General features: G+C 43.3%; 1 long non-coding RNA gene across 1 annotated transcript; it reads left to right on the top strand.

Annotated features, from left to right (window-relative positions):
- Positions 1-13,577: 13,577 nt before the first annotated feature.
- On the top strand, positions 13,578-21,097 carry LOC121930011. Its single transcript, XR_006103797.1, has 4 exons — positions 13,578-13,590; positions 13,759-13,857; positions 15,012-15,079; positions 21,063-21,097. It is a non-coding gene; the product is annotated as an uncharacterized LOC121930011 (long non-coding RNA).
- Positions 21,098-23,186: the final 2,089 nt, after the last annotated feature.

A 23,186-nucleotide genomic window follows, 5' to 3' on the forward strand; every position in this document is an offset into this window, starting at 1 on the left:
GTTGTTGCTGTTGTTGTTTGTCTCCTCACAACTTAAGGGTGTTGGGGCACATTTCTAAATGTAAAAAAAAGCTTGTTGATTAGCAGTGGTGGCTTCATTTATAACAGGGGTGGAGAAGTGTGACTTTTGGACAGTATTCAGAACCTGAGATCCCATTTGGCATCCCACAAGCTGCCTAGGAGACCCTTACAGCCCCCTCCCTCAAATTTTAAAAAAGTCAAATTTTTGGCCAAAACATCCCCCAAACCCCCAAAGTGAGCCCCCTTACTTCCATCTCCCCAGCACATTCCCACCACACACAAACAGCACTCAAACCTAAAAAAAAAAAGCTAAGGTTTGTTTGGGCTTTTTGTTGTTGTTGACATTACCACACATTCATTAGCATGTGATTTATGTTAGATGGAGAAACGTTTGGTGCATCTACACTGCAGAAATTATGACATTTGACCCCACATTGAGTGATGTAGCTACATCCTATAGAATTCTGGGATTTGTACTATTACCATGTTTCGGTGCGTCACTAACCTACAATTCCCAGCATTCTGTAGGATGGAGACATGACAGATGAAGTGGTGTCAAACTGCATTGTTTGTACAGTGTAGATGTACCTTTTAGCTATATTCCGAAGTAGCTACTCTGCATCTCTCTCTAAGAGGTTAGACCAGACCTGCATAACATGGGTGAAAATTAAAATAGCCTAAAGTTCTTTGGGCCACAGACAGGTTATTAGCAGCTCACTTGCCAAGTAAAGGTATAATTAACAATTAAACTATTTTGCAAATAAACTATATTATTAAAAAGGGAAATGCCAATCAATATAATTATATTAATAAATTATACTTATTAAGACTTTTAGTTATTATGAAATCACATTAATGTTTAAAAATTACTTTGCTATGTAGCACAAGTTTTAATACATTAAAAGGTTTTCTTACTGTTTACAACATTTAGTTAATGGGACGTATTTCACTTCTTGTCAGCAATCAGTTTATCATACTCTGAAATCATCTGCCTTATCACATAGGGCTCCTGGAACGGTACAAAAGGGGGCGGGAAGGGAACGGAATGAGTGAGGGACACATTTTACTGCACACAGGAAGTCCCCATTCCATTCCGTTCCGTTCCCATCTATCCCAGAGGAGGAGATTTTTGAGAACTGGGGTGGATGGGGAACGGATGGGGAATGGAACTTCAGGCAGTGGCATTCTGTGTGCGGTAAAATGCATCCCTCTCTCATCCCTCACTCATTCCGTTCCCTTCCCGGCTCCTTTTGTACTGTTCCAGCCAGCCCTGTGTGATAAGACTCCATGTTTAAAATGTGCATACTTTTCACATGGTCACATGTGATATTTTTCTTTAAAGCGCAGTTCCTTTTGCAAGGGTTTTTAAATGCCTGCCTAATTCCTTTTCTCCCTCTTCATCCTCCATTTACCTGGAAAGTTATTTTTAGCACCACTGGCATTGGAAGGATGGTGAAGAAGAGCTTGGGAGTAAGGCTGGCCTGTGGAGGAGGCTTATGAACCTTACTTGAGACATTGGCTGGCCATTAGCAGCTACTTACCACACATCCCACAGAAAGTTGTTGCACCTTCTCATGCTGGAAATTGCTTGGCAGGCCGCATGCGGCCCCTGGGTAGGGTTGCCCTAATTGTCCACTAAAACCCAGGACAAAATGTAGGACAAAATCTAGACCAAACTGTAGGACAACTGCAGGACAAAACTCAGCCCAAAATGTAGGGCATTTAAGATCCTTCATTTTTCTTAAATGTCCTACATTTTGGGCTGAGTTTTGTCCTGCCGTTGTCCCTACACCGTTTGGTCTCGATTTTGTCCTACATTTTGTCCCAGGTTTTAGTGGACAATTATGGCAACCCTACCACTGGGCCACATTTTGGCAGGCCTGGTTTAGCCTAGATGTAATTGTGCCATTTCTTGCTTGCTGGTCTTAGTCACACCTTCTCCATTCCTTTTTCAGATATCTGGATTCTCTTTCTATTTTCTATGTTTGGCTTCATCCACATTGCAAAAATAATTCAGTTTGACACTGCTTTAAACTGTCATGGCTCAATGTAGTTTGCTGTGTCTTGAGAGCCCCTCGACGGAGAAGGCTAAATGTCTCTCAAAACTACACTCCTCCGAATTCCAAAGCATTGAGCCATGACAGTTAAGGTGGTATCAAACTGGATTATTTCTGCACTGTAGATGCAGCCTTAGAAGAGCACATTACACAACCCTTTATCACAGATATTATGAAACCTTTAGTATTTATAAGTAAATCTACTCTATGCTTTTCCTTGCTAGACTGTCGGGGGGGAGTGAATAGGTGGAACTGGTTGTTGCTCACTTTCTACTTGTGAATACTATTTACTCCTCTTCAGAAATACACTCTATCGCTTACATTCTCCAGCAGTTTATAATACGTATGGCAAAATACAAGGTTACAGATATTGGACTGCAACTCCTAGCAGAATTACCCAGTCTAGCAAATGGTGAGAAATATTGGGAGCAGCATTCTAAAAAATATGCAAGTCTTTATTTTGCTCACCACTGGTTTCAAATAAGACACCCATGAGACATGCTGTGTGTACAGAACTCACCTTGAACACAAGGTGTATACTCTCTCTTTAAATAATTAGTCTTAAAATGACATCCGTAAGAAGTCTTATTGCATAGTATAGTTCTGCAAATTTTTAACTCTTTCTGATTGAGGCTGTAACCTCTTGCTTCCGGAGAAGATTTTAAGAGAGTTGTCTCACTAACTATCCTCCAACTCCTCATTTCAGCTTATATGGTAGTTATAATCATTTATTGTACAAAAGAGAACAAATCCCCAGCAATTCTTTCCATCTTTAGAGAAAGCAATAGCAACCAAGAGTCTGAAAGAGACCTTACAGACTGACACGTTCACTCTAGTCCAAAAAAGCTTATGTAATGATAAACATATTAATCTTTAAGATGTCACAAGGTTTTGTTTCTTTTTTTCATCTGCCTCTACAGCTGTCTCTTTAAGACTAATTCTTTAAAGGGAGAGTCTACACCTTGTGTTCAAGGTGAGTTCTGCCCACACAACATGGTTCATGAGTGTCTTATTTGAAGCCAGTGGTGAACATAATTGTTCTTGTTGCAGTGCAAACCAATGTTGCCCTGAAACTGGGATGAACAGGGTTAATAAATAATAACAATAATAATTTTTTTATTTATATTTTCCCGCCTCTCCTGGGTGGATCGAGGTGGGATTACAACCTAGTATAAAAATACAAGTACAGGCAGAACAATAAAATACATTTGCAGAGGAAGGGTGTTGTACGGTGGACAAAATGACAGACACATATTTTGGCAATAAAAAGGCCACAACTTTATTTGCTTATAAGAACCTCACATGAGGGTTGGCCCGCAAGCATGAGATCTGGATCTGACATCCACCAACCCGTGTTGGTTGATGACCCAATTGCCTGGCCCTGTCCAGGCATTCGGGATGACAGAGGGGGAACCGGCCCAACTTCTGTTCACCACTTAACCGCTGCCGGCTACGCGCCTATGCGCATCTTCGCCCCATGTCACCGGGAGCGCAGAATCGATGACGCCCCCGCACTGGTGACATCGCTAGCCCTCAGCACCCCCGGGTCCCCGGGGGACTCCCGATTCCGTGTTACGCAGCATCGGAAACCTCGCCCATTCAGATCCATGACCTATGCTACCACCACCAAAGGCGATGCCCCCCCCCCCGGGGCTCGCCTTCCACCAACCCTCCACCGATCCCAGGACCTATTCCAGGACCCCCGTGTCCAAGCAAATGTCATTTTGAGGGTGAATGTAACCCACAAATGCCCTGGACTTCCATCTCCCCACCCGCTTGATGGCTTCAGTTGTCAATCTGGTCTGTGCTGCAACCGTTGCAGCCCCAATGCGAAAAGAATGGCTGCCGAAGTCATTGGTGGGGAGACCTTCTCTACGCAGGGCCATTCGTAGCACCGACACGAGCTGGAATCTGGTGACTGGGGCGCCATCGCTATGAGCAAAAAGAGGCCCTTGTGGATTGGGGTGGGTCGCAACAAATTTCTTGAGAATCCGCACTGGGCACAGTCTATGTCCTCGTAGTTTTCTGAGGGTTATGGTGGCCCCTTTTCCCAGCTGGTCGCACTTGGACCTGCGAAGCACTAAGAAAACAGCATCATTTCAAAAAGACACATCTCCCACCTGCAGGCAACGGCCAGACGAGTCTGACCCAGAAGCCGGAACCAGTTCACCCACCCTCAGAGCCCCGAAAAAGGCCGTCACAAAGGCAGCACGGAACAGCCTAGCCTCAGCTCTGGATGTGCAGACCTCCCGGAGATGTTTGGTGATCTTGCACAGTAGCGTAAAGCATATGGGCTTTCTACCATCCAACTGACGAGGGGTGGCCCTCCTCCAACCCTCTAAAGCCCTCCTGATGAGGAATGACGAGCAAGGATCGCGGTGACCCCCCGCCTTGGAGAAGAAATAGATGCCTGCTAAGTGAACCGCCATGGTGCGTGGCGCAGTGTTAGCCTCTCTCAGCCAGACTATGAACTTTAATATGGCTTTTGAACCTATGGGCCATCGGGGGTGCGTCCGTTGGCTCTGAAGAACAAATGGAGTTTGGATATAGCCCTCTTGTAGGACCAAAGGGTGGAGGGGGCCAGCAATTGTAAGACGCTGTCTGTTATCGCCGACTTCCAATTTCCCACAATTCCTCTGGGAAGGGTGTGGGGGAGGGGTCCGCCCCAGGCGCCAGCATGCGGAACCTGTCTACCTGAAAACGAGAAAGGGCGTCTGCAATGTCGTTATTGAGACCTGGCACAAAACGCGCTCGGAAGGTGACATTTAATTGTAAGCAACGAAGGACAAAAGGACGCCCCAGGAGCATGACCCTCTCTGACTTGGATGTTTGTTTGTTTGTTTGTTTGTTAACCACTCTGACCACGGCCTGGTTGTCACACCAGAAACAAACAAATCTGTTGGCCAACTGTTCCCCCCAAATGTGGACCGCCACTAGGATGGGAAACAACTCCAAGAAGGTGAGGTCCCGCAGAATCCCACTTTCAGCCCAATGAGTAGGCCAGCACTGGGCACACCACTGACCTTGAAAATATAGCCCAAAACCTAAGCTCCCGGCTGCGTCTGAATGTACCTGCAACCCATCACCGAGGGCCCACGGCCGCTGCCATAGTGAAACCCCATTGTATTCATTGAGGAATTGGTCCCAAATGAGCAGGTCCTGTTTTATGCCCTTGGAAATGCGGAAGTGGTGATGAGGAGCCCTGACCCCCGTCGTGGCCCTGGCTAGCCTGGAGCAAAAGGCCCTGCCTGGGGAAACCACCCTGCAAGCGAAGTTGAGGTGCCCTAGCATGGACTGGATCTGTTTTAGGGTGGCTTTTGGGGAGGAGATAACAGATTTGATCAGTGCATGGAGGGTGACCAGCTTATCATCAGGGAGACGGGATAACCCTTTGACGGAGTCCAGCTGGATACCCAGGAAAGTGAGGGACGTGGTAGGGCCCTCTGTTTTTTCGGCTGCCAAAGGGACTGGAACGTGTTGAGCAGCCTGAGGCACTTATCAGACCCCGCCTCCCTGATGAACAGGAAGTTGTCCAGGTAATGGGTGACCAATGGCGAGGAGGCGCGTTTTTGACCTCCCATTCAAGGAAGGTGCTAAAAGCTTCGAAGGCTGCACAGCTGACCGAGCAGCCCATAGACATAACCTTGTCAAAGTACCACTGATTGTCAAACTTAAACCCCAGCAAACAGAAATCATAAGAGTGAATGGGCAACAGCCTGAAAGCTGACTGGATGTCGCATTTGGCCATAAGGGCCCCACGACCACAGGCCCTGATGAGCCTGACAGCTTGGTCCAGTGAAGCATACCGAACCGAGCAGAGTTCAGGTGGTATGGCGTCATTTACAGACTGTCCGGGAGGATGAGACAGGTGATGTATGAGGCGGAACTCTCCCGGGGCCTTCTTGGGAACCACTCCAAGTGGAGAAACCCTGAGATTGGACATAGGTGGGGCATCAAAGGGGCCTGCGACCCTGCCAGCCACGCACTCCTTGGCGAGTTTGGCCCTGAGTATGTCTGGCATGTCCCGTGCCGATTTGAGGTTGGGGGCGTCTGAGGGCAGCCTGGGCCCTGCTGCTGAGATGCGGAAACCCTTGGTGAACCCTTCTGCCAGGAAAAGCGCTGCTTGACGGGAGGGGTAATGCTGTAAAAGCCTGAGGAGCACTGCCTGGCGAACCGGCATGGGGGCCCGCTGGAAGGGGCCCGTGGCAGCCCTGGAAGATTCATTTTTGACCCCCCAACCCCCCGGATCCAGAGGTGGATGAACCATCTCTCTTTCCAGAGGCTGCCGGAGTGGGGCGTCCCTGACGAAAGGGCTGCTAGGAGCCAGAGGAGCGAGAGCAGGCAATCTTAGCATGGGGGCCCGCACAAGATTCACAGGCGTGGTCAAATTTGCAAACCTGGCGAACACATTTCCCCTGGTTGAACTCCCAGCAGCAGGGCCTGCGGGAGTCTCTTCTTCCCTGCCACTTTGCATTTCTGGCGGCATCGGGCCGCCCCGGATGTGGGGGCCCACCCTCAGCAGCCAAATGTCGCTATTTATGAGGTCCCATTGATCAAGGGAGCTCTGGGAGGCCCGCTTGCGGAATGCAGTGTCGTAGGCAATAGCGGCAGCATCGCCCGCAATTGCCCGTGCCTTGTGCACATTCATCATGTGGTTGGTCAGATGCCATGCCCTCTTAGGATAGGCCATGGCTACAACCCCCCAAAAGATGGAAAAACCCTCGGACCAGTTGACAAAAGAGCGCTCCACATGGCGAGTCTTTTGGTCCTTTTTGCCCTCCTTCTTGTAGGTGGCTGGACTGGAGTCGTCAAGGGGCTGGAGGAGGGAGAAAACATCTACATATTTGCCCCTCAGAATCTTTTTCCTAGTGCTCTTGGATAGATGGAGCCCGGGGGGGGGGTCTCATCCCAGGTGAACTTGGGGAAGGAAGGGGCTTGGACATCGACCCAGACCCCTTCTAGGCCTGGGCGTCTGGCCCTGCGCCTGATGGCCCACGCTTGCAGCCCCGGCACCATGGCACCACCCAACCAATAATCGTCTTTGCCCTGCTCCCCCAAGGAGGACTCACCACCCTCCTCTGAGCGGCTCCCCCCCTTTCTGGACTTCTTTTTGGACCTGATCCTCTTCTTATGTCTGGATCTGGATCGACTCGATGAGGTTCTGTTATCAGAGGAGGAGCCAGAGCTGTTGGTGCTGGAGGAAATGTGGTTGGCTGACGGGTGGTTGACGTCTGAGGAATAGCCAGCGAAGGCGCCTCAGGTTGTTGGGCCAAATCTGAGTCCCCATTCTGTAGGGGCGGTTGTTGAAGGTTTGAATAACGTTGCATTGGACCAGGCCGCTGATCTGCAGGCTGCAGGGCCGGCTGCCCCATAGCCACCTGGTGATGTGGCGGATGAAGGCCATCCCCCTGCAATGTTGGCCGTTGCGTTAGTGACTGGTGAAGCCTAGTTTCATGCCCGGCCCACTGGCCCATTTGTTGGCATGCCAATGCTTGGTGGTGCATGGTGGGCTGCTGGATAGCAGGTTCTGGCAGCGACGCCTGAACAGCTTGATGTTGTCGGAGAATCCCCTGGTGATCGGCGGGCTGTGGCAGAACGGCCCTATGGTCCTCAGGAAGCAGAGCCACTTGTTGACCACCATTTTGTTGTAAAGGGGCATGTTGCTGAGGCACCTGTTGGTTGGCAGTGGGCTGGCGCCTTTTTGAAGCCAAGGAAGCCCAAGATTTTGCTGGCCGCCCAGCCCTCCCCCTAGTGGCCGGGCGGGCAGAGGTGTCCTGCTGGCCCTCAGCCCTCAATGGCCTTCTCTTATTGGAAGGCATGGTGGGAAACCCAGAAGACCGCGAAGAAAAGGTTAGCCCAGAAAAAGTGATGGCAGGAGGGATGGCTGTTGGGCTAGTTACCTCCTTGCTGAGGGGTTCTCTGGCTGGCTTTGTTGTGTCCCGGGGGGGCGCTGCCGCCGGGCCCCAGAGCGTCCACGTGGTGGGAGGGGCCGTTCCCACTGGCGGCGCCCGAGCCGCTGCAGCACCGCCGATGCTGCCGCCACTTCCGCAGCCGCCGTCCTCCTAGGCGGAGTCCCCCCCGCCACCACCGAAGCCGTCTCCGCGGTGCTAGTTTCGCCGCCGATGCAGCCGCTGCCAGCACGAAAGCCAGGAAGCCTCCTGACTCTGGCCGAGCCGGCTTGAAAATGGCGCCAGTGGCCTGTGCGGTCTGGGCCTTTATAGGCCCTGCAGCCAATGGTTGGCCGGGATTAGGGGTTGGTCCCGCCTCCCGGCCAATCAGGCCCCAGGCACCCTGGTGGCCGCCAATCAGGGCTGCTTCCCCCTCACAAGGGAGGCTGGGAACTGTAGTTCCCAGCCTGGAAGCGGCCCGGGCCCGCGGCGCTTCCAGTTCCGCTCCCAGAGGAGTCTGGGAGCGGTAGTCCTGGTCCCACGAGGGCAGGACAAAGCGCCGCCGCCATGGCGGGCCCCTTCGCCGCTTGCTCTCACTGCAGCAAGAGCCACCACCACAGCCACCACCCCCACTGCAACCCGACCAGCCCAGTGAGTCGGGTTGTCATCTAAAGAATGAACAATTAAAAACAAGGTAACAATAGCGATGTTGTTGTTGTTAGCAGTGATAATGGTGCCATTTTCTCTCCTCCCCTTAGGCTCCTCTGTTACCTCTGATTTATAGTTATAATCTTCAAAACAAAAAAAATCTGAAGGGATAGAGATTTTCTCCAGAAACATATTATTGTGAGCTTTCTCTGTTATTATGCAAAGTATTCTAAGGTGTCCTATTTGGTTTTGACTGGGCAATTAAAATCCATTAACTTTGCAAAAAAGCCTCCTTCTGGTGGGAAATGAAAACTGCTAGAAGTATCTTTATATAGATCAACACAGTTGTCAGAAATTTGGACTCTCTTTGTGGGTATGTGGCTTTAAGGGCATGCTGAGTGCATATACTTCAAAATGTACCACTGTACTATTGTGATAGACTACATCACCATCCCTCTGGAGATAGTTAGAGGATTAACTCTTTAGCACAAGATCCTTGCCTATTATAAAGGCATACTGTCCCCACATAAGGGCGGTAACAATGATGTTTTCCTTATGTGCAGATGCCTATATTGCACATGTATTCAATTGCCACAATGTTAGGGTAAAATCATTGTACTACTTTATGAGTTCATACTATATTCTATATTGTATGTAAACAATTTCAGTCTGTATTTAAGCACACAAATGCATGTGTATGGGGAATATATCACACATCATAGGCTATAATGTAGTATATTCTTGAGAAACAACAGCTTCCAATTTAAATAACAAAACACCCTCCAGCTGAAAGGAATTCTCCCATTACAGTATGTTAAAAAGAACCTATTTCTATTGTGGTTAGTTGGCTAGAAAGTGAAAAAAAAGAAAGAAAGAAAGAAAGAAAGAAAGAAAGAAAGAAAGAAAGAAAAGTCTGTCCTTGAGAGAACTTTTTTTCTTTCATGACTTTAAACAAAATAAATACACCTTAGTCCCTGCATATTACATTTGAGACATGCTAGGTGATTTCAGATCATTGCAGAAATACCCATCAAGCTATTTATTTACTTACATAAATGTGGTTGTATTACCAAAAACAAAAGAAAGAAGTACAACAGGAATGCATTCAGGATTGGCTTATGTAATTTTATTCTGGCAAGCCACCATATAAAACAGGGGCATCATGGCGCCACTAGACTTCTAAATTGTGGTAGGGAATCCTCCGTACACATGGCATTAATCTTTGTCCCATGGCAGAGAGACACATTTGCTTGCATTACTAGCTGTGCCTAAAAACTAAGATGCTGAATTATAGTGTTACTTTTAATAACAGGATGACTCTGATGATAGGTTCAGTTTGAATAGTAACAATCACACATATTTTATTATAACACAAATATCACCATCCCTCCCTCCCCATGAATGATTATCATTGCCAAAGGGGAGAAAATATTACTAATAGATTAATAAGAATACTGCATACAATTGAAACTTTTCACAATAGGACAGCATCCAGATCACTAAGTCCTTTTTAAAAAAACAACAACAACAGATAATTTACAATTAGCAAACTCATTGGTATTTCATTCTATTTACTCTAGGCTGATCACAGGACTTTGGGGATCTCATTATAATCTATCAGTTTATGTTCCCTGAGTGACTGAAAATGTTTAGCTGTCTTTTGATATCTTAGTACTCAATACATTCTTAATTTCATACATTCCTCTTCCTTTCTCCCAAATTGACAGGGAGTACTGATGCTTGTACCATCATTTTAAACTGACAGCCTCACTGTCAATGCCATTGTGCCCTTCTAAAAAGAAAATCTATTTCAAATGGAAGATGGGAAAGGACAACAGTTGTGTGGTTATTCTGATGGGAAAATCAAATGCAGAGAGCACAGTGAGATGATCCAAGCAAGATTTTTCACAGTCCTTGTAATTTCCCCCCCTTCTTAATGACTACTCAGTAACATCAAGTTAGAATTGGAGTGAGGGTCCTGTAGCAGTGGTGAAAGCAAATGTTTAATAGTTAAGCTTCCTTTTCTATAGAGCAATGGTTCTTTCTTTACCAGGGACCCCCTTTGAATATCTTTTTGTTGCAAAGGACCCCTCCCCCCAACTTAACTCAAGATTTAAAACCATAATACAATATAATAATACAGTTGGCCCTCCGTTTTTGCAGGGGATCCCATAGGCTTGAAAATAGCGGAGGTCACCCACTGTGGATATTTAAAGTCAAGGATCTCAAGTTAGGAGGGGCAACTGTAATAATAATACCTGGACACTGATTAACAATTACACCATCCATTGAGCCTTCCTTCAGAGGTGCCAGAGGAGAAGACTTTTCTTCTGCTGTTTCCTGCCAGTTTGCAGATGGAGTGGATTGAACAGCAACACGCAGGCCCACCCAACTAGCCAGCTGTTGCTTTGTCACCTGTCTTGTGGCCACTCCAGTGTGGGGAGTAGGTGGGCACAGCACTCTTCAAGCTTTTGTAGACCCTCTATGAGGACATCATGACCATATGTGGGTTCACAGACCACATGTTAAGAACCCTAAAATATGATTAACCATAGGATTTAGGGAACCCCTGAAGATAATAGCTGTCCCACTTGCTTCATTGTGAGGGGATATCCATGCAGGTAGGAAAAGCATATTTCCCTGCCCAGCATGGGCAGCTATGTTCCACAGGAGTCCTGGTGCTCCTTGTGGCTGGCAGTGGTGAAGGCTCCCCTTAGCAGCAACCACTTATTGGAAGATGCCTCCTTCTCTACCAGGCAGCCAAGAAGAATCATAGAGTTGGAAGAAACCACAGGGGCCATCCAGTTCAACCCCTGACATGCAGTAATACACACTAAAAGCACTCCATATGACAGATGGCCATCCAGGCTCTGTTTAAAAACCTCCAAAGAAGGAGACTCCACCACTCTCTGAGGGAGTGTGTTCCACTGTCCAACAGCTCTCAATGTCAGAAAGTTCCTCCTAACGTTTAGGTGGAATCTCTTTTTCTGTAGCTTGCATCTATTATTCTTCCTCTCTGGGGCAGCAAAAACAAGCTTGTTCTATCTACAATATGACATTCCCTCAAATACTTATACAAGTCTGTTATATCACCTCCTAACCTTCTCTTCTCCAGGCTAAATATACCCAGCTCCCTAAGCCACTCCTCACAGGATACATCATAGGGCAAAAAAGAAGGTGCTGGGGAAGTTCAATTCAGGTTGTAGGAACTCAGTAAATGCATACATGGTGGAAGAGCTGGTATCCACAGATGTGCTCTATGACTTGATGATGTCTGATATACAGGTGGAATCTCCCATATCTGGAATTCCAAAATCCAAAATCCTCCAAAAACTAAAATATTTTTCATGGGTCACTGAGATAATGACACCTTTACTTTCTCATAGTTCAATGTACACCAACTTTGTTTCATGAACAAAACCATTAAAAGAAATATTGTATTAAATTATCTTCAGGTTATGGGAATAAGGTGTATATGAAACATAAATTAATTTTGTGTTTAGATTTGGGTTCCATCTGCAGGGCAGCTCATTATGTACATATATGCAAATATAGATATTCCAAAATTTTTCCTCAAAATCAAAAATCTAAAACAGTTCTGGTCCCAAGCATTTTTGATAATGGAGACTCAACCTGTATTAACATTAAGTATCACAAGGATTTATGCCTTGGATTTTTGTGCCATGTTAGTTCTGGAAAATGCAGTATATGTGGCTTTTACTATTGTGTCACATAGGGTACATCTACACTGGAGAAATAATGCAGGTTGACACCACTTTAAGTGATGTAGGTCCATCCTATGGAATCCAGGTATTGTAGTTTTACAAGGTCTTTCTCCTCCTCTGCCAAAGAGTGCTGATGCGTGACAAAACTACAAATTCCAGGATATTGTAGGATGAAGCCATGACCGTTGGTGTCAAATTGCAGTGTAGATGCACCCATAGACAGATTTGTGACTAGGTAGTTATCTGGAGAAGGATCTCAATGGAATGAAAATAATGGAAATGGATGAGTGGGTTTGGAGGATGGTATCTGTGGATATGGAAGAGTTAGAAGAGGATGGAGGGGTGAAGTGGGACTTGGGGGTCAGTTTTCAACCTCCTGTCCTGTGCTAATGATCTTAAGTAATTTTGTTATCAATGCAAAGAAAAAAAATTGCTGTCACTGCACGGAAAAATAGAATAGTCAGCTCCACCTACTATTGGCTCTGGTTCTGCATATCATTGATCACCCTGCCTTCCACCTACCAGGTCCCAAACACATCACAATATACCAGAGTTCACATTTTACCAAAGTGTCTGTGCTGAATAGAATACACACAGACATACTTACATTTGATACTTTTTTTCTGACAACAAATGTGTACTTTTAAAGGTACACATGTGGGAACACATTTCTTTGTCAGTGAAATATGCTCCTGCAATACAACATTTGTTGTTCCAGCTAAATGAATCTATAATCCACCCTGAAAGATGGTTATCTTAGTTTTCCTGAACAACAAACCAATAGTGTCAAAGATTCACATGCAGCATTTTTTTAAATTTATATGATGTTTTCCAGAGACAACACACACTCACACAGGCACTCCATGCAAAGAGGACTGTTTACTCACTTTACAAGCTGGAAATCACTCGGGACTGAGTTTCAGAAAAGTGAACTTTATTTCTTTGTGTTATTATTCTAAAGTAAAAAAGCAAGGAAGCAAAAATTGGAGTTCAACATATTTTAAGTTGTTTGGAGAATCACAGAAAAGTCAACTAATGTCAAAGTATTAAGGAATACCTTTTTTCAGATGAATAAAATCTGTAATCACTTAGATAAGCACAATATGCCTTTTTTGGCATTTAATCAAACAATGAAATCACATGCACATTTCCTGACACAAAAGACAAATGATGTAATAATCTGAAGGAGTTTCTTCATCTCCTTGGAACTTTGCATACTTGACTTGCTTTCCATATTTTGTGACTTTAAATGGTGGGAAAATTATATTAAAATGCTTGTAGCAGTTGCTCTAAACTAGCATCCTTTTTGTTTTATTGTATTTAATATAAAAGCAGCAATTATTTGATTTCAAAGTTATGAAAATATGTACCTTATGAGAAAACAAGCAATTTAAGCTTTAATTGGTGTCATTTTTCACAGAACTGGCAAGATCTTTGCATCCCTGGCATGTTGTTTTCTATAAAACTGCAGAGCTGCCTTCAATGAAGGTTTTACGAATGTATAAGTTGTTTCATGAAGGTAGGTAAAGGGATGCCTGGAAACGTAAGATTTCTTGTGGGGGGAGTTATTCACAAAAGATGCTTCTCATTTCATTTAATGGAGCTTGTAAAGGGCCTTGCTTTGCAGTCAGAATTCCACCACTACTTCAGTAAAGAGAGAGGGAGGTGTGTGAGAAATGTATTCTGCTAAAGGGGGGGGGGGTTGAACAGAACAAATTGTAATGGAAACCTGTTTTGATTTAAAGAGAGCAATGTATGGGAATTGGCATTTTTTAAAAAAGTCACTAATAGGCACATAATGCCAGTTCATACAGATGCTTTATCCATTCACCTGGCTCTTTCTTCACAATTGAATATATATATATATATATATATATATATATATATATATATATATATGTTTCATACCCTCCAGTTGTCTCAATTTGACAACAAACACATATGATGCTTTGATCCTCCTATGGAATCTTGGGATCTGCAGTTTGTTGAGATCTTTAGAGAATTGCAGTCCACTCCCCCAACAGAGATCTCTAGGAGATAAATGTAAGTACTGATTTGGCAGGGGCAGTCATGATTAATTCTCTGGCATATTGGTTTTTCAGCTGCTTTTAAAAATATCCCAGTTTCTCTCTCCTACTCCCACTTCCCTACTTCTCAGTTTGCACCAATGGAAGTAAACTGGGGACATTTTTTAAAAAAATTCCATTAGTACAAACTGAGTTTCCATGCACACTGATGCAGCCTCTCTTACGAGATTATTGCACTTAGCAAAAACCTGACTGCTCCCCAATGGAATACAGTTGGACTGCGGGTTGCTGCCTGGTATAATCAGACTTAATTTGCCACCGATTCTGCCAGGCGATTGCAACTTGGCTGCATCCTGGATCCTAAGCACCCTTCAGAGGCCAATTTTCCAAGATGGCAAGCTCCTGTTTTGGAAAAGCGGCCTCCAAAGCACACCTGGGACCTGGCATGCAGCTGTGTTGCAATCACCCGGCAGTATTAGCAGCGAATTAAGTCTGATAATACTCGGTAGCAATCCGCAACCCGACTGTATCCCATAGAGGAGCAGCCAGGTTTTTAAGTGTGATAATCTCCTTAGTCTGTGTGTCCTTTCTTAATAACTCATCATTTTGGCCACACACTGACATTGCTTGTCTCCACATGTCCCAGGTTTCACCTCTGAAATGTTGGAGGACATGTTGCTTGATGTCCCTGGATCATCCCAGGAGGCTTGCTTGGTGAGTACATGGCACAGGGCTTTCTCTGCAGCAGCACTTTGATTCTGGAACTCCTTCCCAAGAGATATTAGTCTGGGTCCATCCCTTTTGAGTTTCTGTGTCTGGCTGTGAGTTAAGAAATGCAAATGCTTTGCAATGTCTTTTATTATATGTTGCTTTGAGAGATCAAAGGAATCAGAAGGGTGCTTAATGCTTTCTGACAAATGATAATAAATAGTAAATCCCTTGGAACAGTGTTTTCAGCAGAAGGGACAACAATGGGATCTCTTCAACCTGGATCAAGCTCTGTTCTAGAAGAAAAGCATTGCTAGACCAGATAAGAATAAACACCTTTTTTCTTCCTACTGTTGGTCAAATACTTAAATCCTACTGGTACCAAAAGTTGCAGGCAGGACCATCTGTCTCTCTCAGAGATAAAGAGGAAAAGGAAGCCACTTGGCATTATTTGCTAGCATTATGATAGCTTGAGGCCTCAACTATGTTTCATAGTAAAGCAAACAATTTAAGTTACTCCCTAAGAGGTTGGATCTCTTCCTAGTCGAAGCCAGACAACATATCCTCTTGTAGGCATGATGTGTTTCTGCAATAAACACATAAGACCTTTTGATCCCTCCTATAGAATCATGGAATCTGTGTAGCGAACTCCTCAAAGATCTCTAGAATAGAAATAGAAGTACTTTATAAAAATTCCCAGGATTCCATAGAATGGAGCCATGGCAGTTAAAGTGGTATCAGGGTACTATAATTATGCAGTGTGGTTATACCCCAGTATAATTACATAGCCATTCTTGCACTCCCTTGCGCAGAGAAACCTTTCATAGTGATCCTCAGCAACTGAGACCAGCATCACCTTCTTTCCCATCCATATCTCAACTTTTCTTATTGCTGCTTGTACCTGACTCTACATTCATTTCTAGAGTGCCAAAGCCTGTACTTCTTTGATTCCAAGTTTTTCCCCCAAATGGAAAAAAGATCATGCCTCGCCTTTGTTCTCCTTGCATATGTTGCACAAGGACCATTCCCTCTAAACTGCTCTCCTTACTAAGCAGTTGCTTTGATTCATCTGGAACAGGAAAGAGTGGCCTTCTTGTATGAACAGAAGAGACGTTCAAGGTCCAATGAAGAGTCGAGCACTAATTGGACAATGTTCTGCAGAGGAAGGAGGCAGTAAATGAATGCTCCACATTCCTGTGTGGTTATAGAGGTATCGCCATGCATGGAAGCCACCCATAAGCAAACTCCTAGCAATTTTAAGATGGGGAATTAATTACAACCGTAGAAATCCGTAAGGGCTGTGGTTATTCAGCCCCATGTGGAACATGAAGTGGATTGGCATTTTAAGGGATAATGAGATGTGAAAACTCCCGACCCACCCACTTTTGTGTTTAAGAAATGGAGCCCTGTGGATTTTGTATCCTGGTTTTCTGCCCAGAGCTGAATGTTATTCTCAGAACTCAAGTCAATTGAATACAGGCCTTGCTGGCTCAGAAAGAGAACTGGTACCTTTAAACATGAGAGCATTCTACTCACAGGCTAGTCAGCTTTCTGATTAATTGTGGCATATGGAATGACTACAGAGAATGTGGTCTCTGAAAACTGGATTTTTCAGAATGACGTTACTATTAACAGATGGTCCTTAACATTGCCAGACAGTCACATTGGTGTTGAATGTATAACGTTCTGAAGCAGGGGCTTTCCCAGTCTCCTTCACTCATATGGTTTCAAAAATGATGGACAGTAGTGGAGTCAACTGGTGTTAAAAAGCAGAATTAAAAAGAAAAACGATCACCCCCTCATGTCTGGAGTGATATTACAAAAGCAGAGGCTGTCTTGGTAACAATTCAGTAACACATTGGATATGATTTTTGAGGGAGCTCACCTCAAAACATATGGCTGCCTTTGGACTGCATGTGTAAACAATGAATTATGATAAAGAACATTGTTCCTGTTGCTATCACTATATTGCCTGCTGTAAGCAAATTAACTAAATGTAAGTGCATTTGCTAGCATTTATTCCTTACAAATCTTGTCTGCTCCTATTTTCCCTCCCTTGCCTTTGCTCTGTCACTTTTTGAGTAAATTCTTCAGGCATAGGCTGTTTGGGGGGTTTTTTTTGCTTATGAAATTTTGTGAAGCACATTGATGGTGAAATATTGCTGCTGCTGCTGACATACACTGGAGCAGATTTAGTGCTAATGTACCTTAGGTATTTTAGGAAAACACAAAAAATGACTCAGCTCTCATCCACATCCACACCAGTTATAGTGCTATGGTTTCACTTTAACTGTCATGGCAAGCATTCTATGAAATCCTGGAACTTGCAGGGTTTTTTTTGGGGGGGGGGGAATTAAGAATTTTCTGCCACAAAATTTCTATAGTGCCTCCCCAAATTACAAACTTCAGGTTCCATAGGATACCACTATAATAATTAATGTGGAATCATAGGGCTGTAACTGTGTAGTGTGAAAATGACCTCTGTCCTTTATTTTAATAAATAAAATAAGCAACCATTCTATGGCTAGTTTTGGTCCACAGATGCTCATTAACTAACGGAAGTATTATCTTCACCTTCCCAAAGTCCTTCCCTACCATCCTGTCCAGGCAGTGGGGTGAATCAGGATGTTTGAAAACTATGTCAGGGCTATGTCTGATGAGTTATGAAAAACTGGTATGGCTTTCAGAATGGCCCTTGTGGCAAAGTCGATTATGTCAACCAAAGACCAGTTTAGTTAAGTATGGAGAGGCTTATCATCAGAAGACTGCCCACCAGGTGATATACTGGTCAGGGAAGCTGTGTTCATAATAAAGGTGTGGGATTGTGACCTGCATCTGTGGGAGGTACTTACCTGGACCTATGAATCTATGGATCCTCAAAGTATGCTCTGAAAATACTAAATATTGTGTGATGTGTACACAACAACAATAACAAAATGTGAGATTATCACACGAGGGATGTCCTGTCCCTGTCTCATCACTGTCCTGTCCTCCCCACACAATTGTGGGAAGGACTTTCTCACTGCATTCATGCTTATCCCATCCAGGAAGTATGAATGACCACAATGGAGCTAAAGGCTTTCTGATGAAGTCGTGCCAATCCTGTCATTAACCTGGCATTAATCCATCATTTAAGTGAAATAGGCCAGCATTTTTTATTAATGGAAGTTTGTGTTATTACAATGCCACTTTAAAGATGGGTTAATGGCAGTTAATGACAGGATCGGAGCAAGAATTTGAATGCCTTTCACTCCATCTGGGTTAAGGATTGTTTAAGGAAGGGATAAGGATGGGGAAGTGATCCTGTCCTTATCCCATCTCCATGGTCTTATAGCAATCCTTATCATTCCAGTCTTTGAGCAGATTGGGCTTTGAGCGTTGGATTACATGATTCAACTATAAACTGATTTTCTGGATAGAGTGATGACTCAACAGTCCCTTAATCATCTCTGTTTACATTGCTAAATACATTTGTAGAACTCACAATAAACACTGTGGTACCTACTTCACCACGTCACAAGGCTATACTATTAACTATTAGCATCATTTTCTGTGCAGAAACATTGGCTGCAATCCTGCTAGGTTTTTTGGGTTTTTTAGTTAAACATATGCCATCACAACTCACTTATTTTTGCCATTGGAATTCCCTTCTGGCCACATAATGATCAAAAGCATCCCTTCTCCCTGCCAGTCATGCAGTCATCCCAACACAAACATGCCAGGTAGTCAGAGAGTGGAAGTATCAGTGGCAATACAGGAACATCTGAAGGACTATCGGGAGTCCACACATGTGCCTGTTGCAGCACATCCAGCTAAAGGAAAATACCTGGAGACATTGCCATTGGTCCTCCCACTCTCCAACAACCCAGAAATGGATCCCTTTTTGGGGAGAAAGGTGGCAGAAAAATAAATAAATAAATAAATAAATAAATAGATAAATAAATAAATAAATCATTGGGGTAGCTACAAAAATGACTGAGTGGATTTTGGGAGTGGTAGAATTAAGAAAGGTAGCTAGAGACATGGCTACATGAGACATATACGTTTCCCAATGCAGGACCTCTGGCAGTATTTTCTGAGCAGTAAAATAATATGTAATAGCACAGTATCTTGTATTTCAGAAGAAAGTGTTATTCCCCCAGATCACTTCTCTCTCCAGTGACACTACCAGATTTGAAGGAGCCATGGGCAAGATGTTCTCATGACACCATCACCGACCTTAGCATCACACTTTTACTTCACCCTCCTTGCTTCCTCAATACCAGGTCTCATTATCAGAAGGCAGGAAGTGAGCCAAGAAAATAGTTCATATAAAAACACTTTTTAAATAAGTTAACCAGTGAATGAACAGTGATTCCAGGTACAAGGAACAAGTAATGTTAGCTTTTTTCTTCTTCTTTGTCTCTCTTGATCAATGGAGATGGCAAACATGACTGCAAAAAAATCTTTTTTAAAAAAAAAGAAATAAATGAAATGAAGAAGTTGTCTCTCCTGATTGCCATTGTGCTATTCCTTCATGGAATGTGTATCTGTGCCTGCTAGTCCTGTGTTAGTGGTACCACCGTACATCTCTGGCAGCTCTACTTCTTCCAAAAAATAAAATAAAATAAATTCAAAGGAATCATGTAGCTGCATCTGAAGAAGTGGGTTTATATCCATAAAAACTCATGCTAAAATAAAAACCAGATAATTATAAAGGTCCTGCCACATTCCTTTTTTCCCTCCCTTTTGCTTCCTCTTTTTCACAGTGACTCATAATTGTTACTAGTACTTAAGTCAGCAGAGGAGCCACATGCCAAATTCTTGCCTTCAAAGCAGAAGTAGGGATGAAGAATTTTAAATCAATCAATCACAACAAATACTTTTAAGATATACTGCTTTAAAACAAAGTTTCACTTGTAATGCACTAAAAAAACACGCCTTTAGGTGTTGCTGCTAAAATCTCTGGCAGTCTCTATACTTTAATCTGAAATAATCTCCTTAAAGATATTTCATTCATATTTTGCTTACCACTCAAAATTGGCTACTACCACGTGATTGTTTCAAGGTAGTGTCATTATCAAAAGGGAGGCAAACCACACAATGGCTGCCTAAGATTGCTTGAATAATTCAGATTTTATAAATGCTGGCATGAAATGACCTGATGCACACGTCCCAGACAAATATGAAGATCAGAATACAACTATCCTGCGGATTCCTCTGAATATTGTGATTCTATTCTTGGCCAAAGGTGGTGGTTTCCGTGTGTGTTCAAGTAGTTTCCATCTTATGGTGACCCTAAGATGAACCTATCATGGGGTTTTATTGGCAACAGAGGGGGTTTGCCTTTCATTTGCGCTGAGAGAGTGTGACTTGCCCAAGGTCACCCTTGGGCTTCCATGGCCAAACAAGGATTTGAGCACTGGCTTAAGTATCTAGTTTGTTATTGTTGTGTGCCTTCAATTATTCTCTGACTTACGGCAACCCTAAGGCAAGCTTATCATGGGGTTTTCTTGTTAGGGTTTGTTCAAAGGAGGTTTGCCAAATTGCCATTGCCTTCCCCTGAGGCTGAAAGCAGTTATCGTACCCAAGGTCACACAGTGGGTTTCATGGCTGACCTGGGAATTGAACCCTGGTCTGCAGAGTTGTAGTCCAACACTCATACCACTACATCATTCTGGCTTACAAGTAAGCAATTAGTTGTAATTAGTTCCTTTCCCTAACAATGATGGCATAGGTGACTTACCTTGGAACTTAACAAGGGGAAATGTTATTCCTGATAGGGTGTAACGGTAACCACTACATCACACTGGCTCCTTCTTGGACAAAAGGAACACTACAAAAATGCATTTAAAATGTGTGTGGGAATAAAAGATGTTTACATAGTCCTACAATACTTTTATAAATGTATCTTTGCTAAAGGAAAATATGCAATTAAATATATATGTATGTTTTTTTTTTAAGATTCATGTGGATTTTTTTTAAAACTACTATATTTATATGAATATAGGAGTGGATGGACTTATGAATGAATACATGGAGAACACACAGTCTGGCCTGAAAATGAACTGCTTTGTTTATCTGATACAGGTATGGAAATAATATTTTTATTAAAAAATGAATAATACACCCCAATAAGTTTGAAAAAACTTGATGAGGAAAATCCCGCTTGGATGAGTTCAGGACTTCACAGTTTAGGACTTATTCTGTGAAGGAGGGACTCAAATGGTTTTTGTACACTGTTTTTGTACAGAAAACAGTATTTTCTGTGTAGAAATTACATTTCCTTTTCTGTCATTTTATACATAAAATGCTAATATGTGTTTTTGTGCAGAATTTGTTCCAGACCTTTTGAGCATTTTATCACAGTGTGGAGAAAAATAGCAAAGTTATACATGTTCCTTCCAGGAATGAAATGTATAAAAAATTACTACCCTAACTTGATACATGTAAAATGGCTCCTTGAATGGAGAAGATACTTGAAACTTCAGTTTCTAGTTGATTTCTCGCATCTGAGTGGCCTTGTGCATAAAGTAAACAGGCTCTAATTCAGGAGTGGCCCCAAATATTTTTCTGCCTGAGTTAGAACTGGAAATGTGCCCCTCACTTGCCCAGGTCCAGGTACATGGTGACCAGAGCCAGCCAAATTATTCTGGCATATGAAGCAGAAAAATCAGCAATCGCATCCTGGCAGTAGAAACAAGCAATACAACTGAAAAATCTAACAATAGCAACATTTTCATAATAATCAAAATCTGTTGCCTCACTCTGTCTAATGGTAGGGTTGGCTGTGCCCCATATTAGTAATAAGGAGCACCACATGTCCACATATACCAACTGCCAGGTTCCCTTTAATTCTTTCTAGAACTGCTTCATAAGATCCTTCCTTTCTGTAAATGAAGAAAATGTGGATTTACAAATACAAAAATAACTGTAAGTTGCATAATGCCCACTTGCTTTCACTGGTAATTTAAATTTCCTGCCTATGTTTTTACCTTTTGAAAGCCTACCCTATAATTTTGCAGATATGGTTAGCTGTTCACTGAGGTTGGATTGGGAATGTGCATCATTTTACTTAGGTTTGGCTGACCTGAATTCGTAGTGGGCATTTCGGTGGTGGATCATGAAAACTCTTCCAAACAAAATAGGTCTTATCATCAACAAATCACTGACTGGATTTATGAAAGCCAGTTTACTGAAATGGAAATCTACACAATTTGGTAAAAACAGCAAAGCCAAGATCTTTAAAAGCAATATCCTAAACATTTTCCACAGTACTTTTCAGTGCAGAATAGAAGCATTCACTATCCAGTGTAAGCCAGTTTGAAATAACAGCAAATGAGAAAACCTTGATGTGGGGGTGTCATCAAGGTAGTTTCACACATTACAAGATGTGGCAACAGGAAGCATACTATAGTCACACTGCCTTTTTTTGCTTCATCCTATAACGTCTGAGAAGAGAAGCCACATATTTGTATGTTTCTGGAGAGTACATATTTTAACACAAAGAAAATCGGGGTCCCTTGTTTGTTGTCACAGGGTACAGTGGAAAGTAGTTTGTTGCTGCAGCTCATAATTTTTCCAGATGATAAGGCAGTATTGTCTTAGTTCATGGGCCGTAACAAAACACTATTTCCAGAAATAGCATAAAGCGTAACACAAAAGTGGTGGAGCACAAAATCAAATGTGAGTAAAATCAATTATAAGATCAGTCAACCACATGTGCAGCTCATAACATGTGAAGTAATTCTCAATAGAATTGGCCTAGGAAAGATTCCAGGCGATACCTTAAGTAGCATGCCTTCAGTTGAATGCAGAAGATAAAATGCTATGCGACATAAAACAAAAAGTGTTTTTGAAACATTTGATTCTAGCTAGTTTTACCAGTGCATTGTTTCAAAGCTTTTGCTAATGAAGCCTGTGGATTACCATATCATTATTTTGAACTACTCATGTACTCAGTAGAAGCTATGTAGCTGGTCATATATAAATAATAGAAATGGGTGGATAGATGTGTGTATATTACTGCAGAGATGAACTTTCAGGAATCAATGTGGACAAAGTAGAATTCGAAGACATACTTGTGTTAGTTTGGAAAATCATTACTCAAAGCATGCTGCAAGATCCCTTTGAA

The sequence above is a fragment of the Sceloporus undulatus genome, chromosome 1 (genome assembly GCF_019175285.1).
Source record: "Sceloporus undulatus isolate JIND9_A2432 ecotype Alabama chromosome 1, SceUnd_v1.1, whole genome shotgun sequence".
Lineage (NCBI taxonomy): Eukaryota > Metazoa > Chordata > Lepidosauria > Squamata > Phrynosomatidae > Sceloporus > Sceloporus undulatus.